The sequence below is a fragment of the Ursus arctos genome, unplaced genomic scaffold (assembly GCF_023065955.2).
Source record: "Ursus arctos isolate Adak ecotype North America unplaced genomic scaffold, UrsArc2.0 scaffold_6, whole genome shotgun sequence".
NCBI classification, from domain to species: Eukaryota; Metazoa; Chordata; class Mammalia; order Carnivora; family Ursidae; genus Ursus; species Ursus arctos.
In genome coordinates this window covers 15,765,587-15,775,587 of record NW_026623078.1, presented here as the reverse complement: position 1 = coordinate 15,775,587, position 10,001 = coordinate 15,765,587, and positions in this window count along the sequence as shown.

Sequence of the window (10,001 nt, the reverse complement as noted above, 5' to 3'; positions counted from 1 at the left end):
AGCATGCTCACACCTGGACCCCTTTCCTGTGGGCCAGCGTGAACTAAAGCAGTGATGGTGGAGGTTAGACTCCTCCGCTCAGTGTCCTCAGTTCTGGCTTCAAGGCTTGAGCTTCACTGGTTGGCCTCACATTGTCTTCATCCTTGCAGTTTCCAGAGGTTAGCCTTGATAGCCCATGGGGCCTCCACTTGAAGCCAGGCAGAACTGTCCCCCTTGGCTCCTTTTCTTCCCCATGGTGGCCTTTCGGTGCTTCTTTCTTCTCAAGTTCACCACAACCCGTCCCATCACCCACTCTTTCCCACGGGTAACCTCTCTTACGTCACCAAGAAAATTGAAGCTGACAAGGACAAACTCCCTCAGCAACCCAAACCAGTATCTTCAGAGGCATTTCTTTCTGCCTCCACCTCCCTGCTCTGGCTGACCCTGTGGCCTGTGCCCTCATCCCAGGGCCCTCCAGGGCTTTCTTAGAGGCACCCTCTCTCACTCCTCAACCCCTCCACCTCGAGTTGCTCCCTGCATCCTATAAGTACACTAAACACTGTGTGAAACTGAAAACTAACCAAAAGAAATTAACTTTACAAAATCCTCCATCCCGCTGTGGCAGTTACTCTCTTTTCATTAGTAACATCATCTAAAATGCAGCCTAGAGGAATTTGTCCATCTCCTCTCCTCACATTGGTTCCTAGGCCACCCAGCTTCCACCTCCAACGGGTCACATCGAGTTCTCTGAAAAGATCCCTGGGGATTTCACTCAACATCTTATTTTACTTCTTAGGATTGATATTATCAACCTCTCTGTTCTTGTTCTTGGTATCATCTGCCTACTGGCCTCTTCTGCTGCCCACTCCTCAAATTATTAATGTTCTTCAAGTTTCTGTCCTTGGATTCCTCAATGTGTAGATCACCCCCCACCCCTGGGACTTCTAACCACATTCATGGCTCCTCATCCTGGGCTCCGACCAAGCCATCCAGACCAGAAACCCCAGGCGCAATGCTCTCCTTCTGTTCACCTTCATCTCTCACCTCCCATCCAATTAGTAATCAAATCCAGGCTACTCTGCTTCCCCACCATCACCAGCAGGTTTTCCTCCCAGTCCTCACTGCTGATGAGTTAGTTCTGGCTCTTACCACTTTATGTGGATCAAGGCTTGTTCAGTCTGTTAGTAAGGATTGCATTCAGTTGGGGTAAACCCAATGTAAAGAGGACTGAAAGTGGCAGGTGTATTTCTCTCTGATGTTTAAGGTTCAGGTTAATAGGGTGCTCCGTGTACCAGGGACCCAAGCTCCTGGGTGCATTTGCTAGGCCTGGCTTATAGTCCAAATGTCACTAATGAGCACAGTCTATAGTGACCACTGAAACCTCAGCCATTATGCCCAGATTCCAGCCTGCAAGAATCCAGAGGACAGAAGCTACCTCTACATCTTTTAGAAACAATCCATAGACATTGCACACCTCACAAACACCATGTCCTATTAGCCAGAATTAGTCCCATGACTAGACCCACCAGCAAATGATGCTGAGCGTGGTCTCTATTTTGCACTGCCACAAGCCAGCCAAAGATCAAGGGTTCTATTACTGTAAAAAAGATAAAAACAGGTGGTGGGTGTCAACTTACAGTTTCTGCAGTAGTACCTTCCCAAATTTCTATGTATACTCTTCTTAGCAGACAGGACCCACAGACGAGGCCACCTCAAATCCCTGCGCGGTCACTGCGTGCCTGGTAAAGTTCAGATTTCCTCTTGATGGCCGGATGACCAAGGCAGTAAAAGGAAAGCCATTTACCCCCATCACACTCAATATACAGTGGTGCATGAGAAGCAGTATAGCCATGATTAGAAAGAGAGGGAGAGAAAAGAAAGGAAACAACAAAAGAAAAAAGAGAAAAAAAGAATCTTCCGTTTAAAAACAGCAGGGGGCAGAAGAAACATGGCAGCGGCTCCTAGTGGCGGAATCCTGCTGAGCAGGAATCAGCAGAGCTCCTTTTATCAGGTGGTGCTGCCTGGTTCTACTCTGTGAAGTGTCTCCTTGCCCTGCAAGGCCCTGGAGGACTCTTCGTTATTTAATGTTTTCCCTGGCCACATCTGAGGTAAACTTTGCAGACAATACCCTTTTCTCAAGACTGCACAGATTATATAGCCTCAAACTGGAGGTGTGGAGAATTACAGACTGTTTCAAACCCAGCCTGTTTGCTTTAATACAATTCACTCAATAACTCAGTGGGCTTCTGGTACATGTGTCTCATCCCGCTCACTGGGCATTTAAACCACTGCCAACAATCTTGCCTGGATAACGCTTCAAGACTGAAGAATGTTCCGTTACTGGTATCTATGCTCTTCCCATGCCTGCCTTTTTCTTTCTCTTTCTCCATTTAGGGGAGACTTTCTTGGGACCATCTGAAACAAAGGTTTAGAGGAGAGGCCGCACCCACCATTCCTCATTTGCCGCTGTGCTGGATCCCATGGCTGGCAGACAACCCTTAATGGAAAGAAAGTGCTGGAAAAAGGCTTGGGACCACAACGTTACTTCTGCTGAAACCGTTGCCTTTAACCCACACTGTCAAGGGCTTCCTATCATAGAGGGTGTTGGCGTTCCAACCATCCAAGGCTCCAGACTGCCACCCTCTCAGTCAGTCAAGCTTACAGGTGGGGAGGGCCTCCCACCACCTCTGCTTGCTTGCACATGGGCACTCTCCAACCTGAGTTTAAATCCATGAGATTCTGTTTAAAGCAGCAGATACATTCAAGCCACAGCAAAACTCTGAATTTGTCTTAACCTTTTCTCCTCATGCTACAATCTTATTCAGTGGGTGATAAAGCTTTTAAGGTAAAATAAGGTCATTTGAACCAAATGTTTCCACTGCCAAACAGGAACTGCCAGATTTCGGTGTGTATCATGGACTAGATTTAAGAACAGTGATTTAAGAACTATAAATGTGTACTTTCTGTTGTGTGGAAGTCCAGAGGTAGGTGAACCATGTCTTCTACGTTGGTTCTGCTCTGTGAAGTTCCAGGGACCTGGGCTACTGATAGCCCTCACCCAGCTGAGCCCAGGAGTGTGGCCACCATTATTATCAGCAAGATGGCCACCGTCATGGCCACTCTCCAAGCAGCAGATGTAGGAAGGGACAAAGACAAAAGAAACAAAAGCACCAGTTTGCCTTTTAAGAATATTTCTAGAAGCAGCCACACAACACTCTCTTCAAACGTTATAGGTCAGATCCAAGTGAGCCTGGGGATTGTAGTCTTTCCTACAGCAGCCATGACTCCATCTAATAACTGTAAGAGTGGGAAAATGGGCATTCGTCATCATGGTCACAGGCTCTCCCAAGTCACAGCTGGGGATTCAAATCAGTTTAGCTATGCAACTTAGGTCAAGTGATTTGAACTTTCTGAAACCCTTTTCCAATTCTGCCAATGACTATAAATCCTTATATGACTGTTGTAGGGATTGAGGTGGAAGTTATAAAATGCCTAATGTAGGGTTTGTTATATACTCAATAAACACCTGTCTCTAGAGATGCCTGGGTGGCTCAGTTGATTAAGCGTCTGCCTTCAGCTCATGTCATGATCCCAGGGTCCTGGGATCAAGTCCCACATCAGGCTCCTTGCTCAGCAGGGAACCTGCTTCTCCCTCTGCCTTCCCCTCCTCCTGCTCGTGTGCACTCTTTCTCTTTCTCTCTGACAAATAAAATCTTAAAAAATAATAATAATAAAATAAATACCTGTCTCTACTATGTCCCCTAACTAAATTCTGACCTTGAACTTCCAGTTTGTGGCAATGTGTGTGGGAACTTGAGATCTCTTTATCTTACATTTATATTAACATTTTCTAACCTGTATATGAAAGGTATTTTAGTATTTCACTGTGAGAAGTGGAATTGTTACTGCTGGATGAACATTCGTGAAGGTTACGGCATTGAGAATTAAGTCTACTAGAAGGCTGAGGTCTAATCAGAAGTTTATAGAATGCTGCCCTTCTCCCTACTCCGTACAACACACAAACAGAGACCCAGCATAACAACAGATTACAGGGCTGCAAGACACAGTCTCTCTCTCTGAAAAGAAATACTTAGGGAAACCCAAAGATTACAGCGGAGACAGAAACAAAGACCCTAGTGGGATTTGAAGCCTTTGGCGCTTACAGCCACAGAGGACATTAAACACAGCCCAGCTCCTAGCCAGATTAACATCAACTCTCACACCAAAAGCCTATTTACCCCAGTTTCTATGACCCAGTAAAATATGCTCAGCTTTCTACAAAAGCTTACAGAGCATGCCAGATATCAAGAAAAAACACAGTCTGAAGAGAAAGTACCACTCAGATATAACAGAGATGTCCAAATTATCAGGCAGAGAATTTAAAATAACTATGATTCCTATATTAAGGGCTCTGATGGGAAAAGTAGAGAACATGCTTGTTATCCATCTAACAGGCCTTTTCCCTCTTTCCACCACACCTGGGTCATGTTAATAAGGGACTTTTGGAAAGCCCCTAGGAATGGGGGCTGGTTGCCAGGGGAACCAACCATGACTAGAGGGTTGGAACTTTCAGACTCACACCCCAACATCCAGGGAATGAAGAGGGACTGGGGGTTTAATCAATTGCCAATGGCCAATGATGTAATCAATCATGCCTGTATAATGAAGCCTCCTTTAAAACACAAGAAGACAGGCCTCAGAGATTTTCCATGTTGGTGAATGCTTCTACCTGCTTGCAGGATAGCGCACTCCAGTTCCATGAGGACAGAAGCTCCTGCACTTGGGAGACTTCGGGGCTTTATGTACCTCTTCGCCTCGCTATCCATCCATATCGTTTATAATAAACTGACAAGCATGAGTAAGCGATTCTCTGAGTTCTTTGAGCCATTCATGCATATTAATCAAACTGGAGGAAAGGGTCTTGGGAACCTCCAATTTATAGCCAGTGGCTCAGAAGCACAGGTAACAACCTGGACTTAAAACTGCCTTCTAAAGTGGGGAAAGTCTTGTGTGACTAAGACCTGTCGACCTTAAAAGTGAAACAGTCAGTTATTTTACCAGAAAAATTGGCTTATTCAGGAATAGCAGAGAAATTGCAATTCAGGACATGGTATGGCAAACCATAAAGTCCAGAGTTCAAAGAGAATAAGGTTACTTTCTAAAAAAAGGGGAAAGTTGGAAGGGACTGCTTTGAATGAAATCCATTGGAGGCAAGTGAGAGTTCTAGGCTCTGGTGGTTTCTCATTGGTTGAGTTGTGGTATTTTCTTACTGGCTGAGCTTGTTGCTGGGTCAGGAGTCTTCTGGCTAGAGTAGTAAAGTGGGCTCCTGTCTGCTAGTAATGCAAGGTACATCTTTTCCCATTGGGATGTGTGACTGACAAGTGGTAGGGCATAAGAGCTCCCCTTTCTGGCCTCCTGCCTCATTTTTTTTTTTTTAAGATTTTATTTATTTATTTGACAGAGACAGCCAGCGGGAGAGGGTACACAAGCAGGGGGAGTGGGAGAGGAAGAAGCAGGCTCCTAGCGGAGGAGCCTGATGTGGGGCTCGATCCCAGAACGCCGGGATCACGCCCTGAGCCGAAGGCAGACGCATAACGACTGCGCCACCCAGGCGCCCCTCCTGCCTCCATTTTAAATGAGGTTTCCTTTAATGAGTTTCACATTTCTCCCTTTTGATCAAGATGATTCTCTGAAAGCATCCTTGATTAAGAGTCAGTTTTTCCATATTTAGTTATTTTCCCCTCTGTGCCAGGAAGAACATTTCTTTGTTGTCATGTCCCATGTTGGAGGGAAAGTACATAGCAGCTGGAAAACACATAAGGCCACATTTGAGTAAAAAGGAAGGTTAGGAAAGAGAACTTTCAGGTACTTCTTTTTTTTTTTTTAAGATTTTATTTATAAGAGAAAGAGAGGGTTAGAGAGAGAGAGAGCACAAATGGGGGGAATGGGGAAGGGGAGGGCGAAGCAGGCTCCTTGTTGAGCAGGGAGCCCCACATGCAGGGAGCCCCACTCGGGGTGGGACTCGATCCCAGGACCCCAGGATTATGACCTGAGCTGAAGGCAGACACTTAACCAACTGAGCCACCCAGGCTCCCTCTTTCAGGTACTTCTTATATAAAGGCTATATCTTATCAAGGTAATAAATGTTAGAGATCATCTGGAAGCATCACCCTATTGGGTATGTCATTTCTTCAAAGGTTTGGCAGGCAGCGGGTACAAGATTTTAAAATAATTATGTAAAGCGGAATCAAAAGTACTATGACAAATGCAGCTTGTATGATGGTTCTAGCCAGGAGCCCAAACCTGAAGGTAACTAGCTAAATAGGTTAAAAAAAAAACCAAAAAACAACAAAAAAACAAGGTGTCATTAGGTGAAATTTATTATGACCAATGGATTTGTTCCCTGATTTTGTGTAATTGAATTTCTACCTCTCCAGACGCATTTATCCAGGTGCAACAGGTAAGATTTGCTATTACACAAACACTTTCTTATCTAGCAAGTAGACTATAATCGAGGTAATCGAGGACTATACAGTTGTCTACGACTACTTTAGCCAATGAGTCAAGTGATCACTTTTCAGCTGCTACTGCTTTGGCTGTGGAATCAGCTAGCACTCTTAATGTTAGGGAGAGATTTCTGATCATCTTTCATTGACACTTACTCCAAGCTAGGGGAGAAAGGCTCTCCTGGTGAAGGCAAACCCACAGTCATCTGTACTTCCTGGAACTTCCTGTTTAAGACAGTTATGAAGGTTTAATGAGGGAAACCAGTTGGAGGCTTCTGATTTATTATGGATGTTGACAAGGACAGTTAAACATCCCAATAAATACTGACCTTCAATTCACCAGTTATCTAAACATTCTTATGCCCACAGGTAGTGCTGTCCACCACAGACAAAAACTGAAACCAGGCGGAGTCCAGAGGACTCCAGCTAAGGTCGGTTATTGATAGATCCGTTAGCTGGAATTTCCTGATTGACCTTTTCAAGCCATGGATCAGAGGCATTTGGATGATACTCCGTGAGGGAGGTACCATTCCACCCGAAAGGCGTCTTTTTGAAAAACCTTGTGATGAGAAGTTAGCCCTTTTGTATTTCCCTTGAGTGCAGGGGAGCAGATCATAGGAGAAATTGGTTACAGGTAAGGCCAAGGGATCTTTGGCATCATGAACAGATAAGAGTTTCTGGTGACAAGTCCAACAGTCAGAAAGGTTACCCCTCTTAACAATGGCCTGGGAGATACGGATAATGATGTTCAATTCCCAGGCCAATGCCAGAGTAAGGATATAAAGAAAAGAATAAAGGATTTATGTTTAGTTAAAGTAGGAAGTCCTGATCCTTCAAATTGGGAGGAAGCAGTCTAACTTGATGTCAGATTATTGTCTTCCTCGTCAGTTTGATTTGGAGGCCACTGGCATTTGCACAAGAGCGAATGTCAGTCAGATCCTTCTTTGGGTGTGAGATGTGTAGTCAAGGCTCAAGTCCCTGAAGTTTGGCTGCCATCTCAGTAATGAGAAAGACCTGGAGTAGTCCCCTCCAAGGAGATTTAGGAGCAGTCTTTGTTCTTAGTGATTCCAAATCAGAAGCGTGGGACAAACCTGGAAACGTTAGTTTGAAGAGCCATAACCAGCTATTTGAAGAAACTAGAAGAGTTCTGGATCCAGTTCAGTTTACAGGTGTATAACAAAACCTCAAATACAATTAATGGGATTAGAATCTAATATAGAAAAAGGTGCAAACACATTTTTTCTCTAAGTATCCCCATATTTTACCAAAGATAATCACAGTAAAACTAATTTATTTGCATCAAAATTGCCCTGGTTATTCACATGTGTGTAGCAAAAATAATGACTGACCATGAGGTTCTTTTTAAGACTGTTTTGCTGGAACTTTTCATAAGGAGTCTCAGACTGAATTGTCATAGGCTCTGAGGCCCAGAAGTCACACCAAGGACTGGCCATCAGATTTACCTGCAACACCATTCCAGTCAAAGCCTTGGCAATATAGCCAGAGTCTCCAATTGTGTCCTGTTATAAGGAAAACAGATTTTTTTTGACCTTATGCAAAATAACTATAATGTCATGAAAAGAACACTCAAGAGTTTCCAAATTCCAGAAGGATCAGGTAGGGAGAAAAAATAAATGCTTTCATCTTTCTTTACAAAGATAGACTTTATCAAATTGCTGTAAGTCATAGATAACTTAAGAAAAAGGATTCCTTAATCTGAAAAAAAAAAAAACATCAAGGAAGCAACAGTATTTCAAAGGGTCATAGTAATTATAATCACCCTCCTTAGTTCTTTTAGTCCTCTATAATTAGTACTTGTTCAGCTTGAGTCTAGTTTGTCCACTAGTTCTGGAAATTCTTACCCTGTCCAGTTTTATGATCTTAAAGTTATCAGGAACCTGTATTTGTCAAAAAAGTCATCTCCATGAATCTCTTCAAAGATCAGATACTTTTGCAGGAACACATGTAAAAGCTTCAGAGTAAAGCAGTAACTACATGTGAAAAGACTTAAAGATGCTTATTTTTAAACATCTGATGAGAGTTCAGTGTAATGGAATTGACAAGAAAATTTGCTTATTTCTGTAACATGCAACATTTGAAGATAATAATTAGAGTTATGACTGATAACATTATACTAAGACATATCAGATTTCCAAGAATTTCACACAATTTCTGAAATGCTTATAACATGTACCTACACAAATAAAACATAAAGAAGGCTTAGTATTCGACTCCTTATTCGACAGTGCTTCCCATATAATTTGACATAGCAAAATAGTCTAATTAGTTTAACATCTCCCTTTTTATAAGAAGAGAGAACAAATCTTTTGAGATGCTCCAGGGACCCTCTGGAATATCCAAACTTCAGTTTGACTAGAAAAGACTGTATTTAGAATTTGATTTGGGGGAAGTTTGTCCAAAATGTCAAAAAGTTTTAAAACACTTGGTCAAATAGCATCATAGGTCACTGCAAAACAATACTTAGGTATCCATTTAACCATAGTGACAACTAAAGACTTCATGGGCAAATATAGAAGATTACATAGTTCTGAGCAAAACTTTGCTCTTTCAATATTGTGAGTTCTACTAGATTTTAGGCAATCAAAGACCCGATTCAGACAACAAATAGAGAAAACTCTTTTGATAAAAACTTCACTTAAAAGGGAAGGAAAACCCTGTTTACAATTTCTTATTAAAAGGTGACCAACAATTCAAGAAAAGTTGTCCTTCCATTAGGTGAAAGAAAATTAAGTTTTGGTTTTATATAAGTATGCTATCGATGTCAAAGGTTGTTGTTTTTTTAAACCTTGAAGTTCATTTAGCTTGACCACACATGAAATTTCTTTCCCAAGACTTCTTTCCACAAAACTTCTTTTTTTTTAAAGTTGTTTTGGTTTTTTAAGATTTTATTTATTTATTTGACAGAGAGAGACAGCCAGCGAGAGAGGGAACACAAGCAGGGGGAGTGAGAGAGGAAGAAGCAGGCTCCCAGTGGAGGAGCCCGATGCAGGCCTTGATCCCAGAACGCTGGGATCACTCCCTGAGCCAAAGGCAGACACTTAACTCCTGAGCCACCCAGGTGCCCCTTTCCACAAAACTTCTACGAGTTTTTTCTTTTCTTTCTTTTTTTTTTTTTTTGGTGTTTTTTGTTTTGTTTTGTTTTTTTACACTCAGATTTTGTCCTGTGTCTTTCTTCTCTAAACAGTCCCACATTAGGACAAAATTACTTTCTTTTCCCTCAACAAGAATGCATCTCTAGTCATCATACCTTGTCTTACTGAAAACACACATCCTGCTTTCCTTGCATTAGATGTTTCCCCTATTATTTCCAGGAGCCTTAATTACATTTATTAGGGTTTGGTTTTTTTGCACCTCACAGGCACATTTATTCATGCCAGGAAGGAAACAACATGTCTACAAGTGTACAGCGATGCTCCATATTGCCATCTAATAGAGCTTGCTGAGATGTACAGCCAAACTGATGATCCATCTGGTGTGCACTACAAGTAAAGCTAG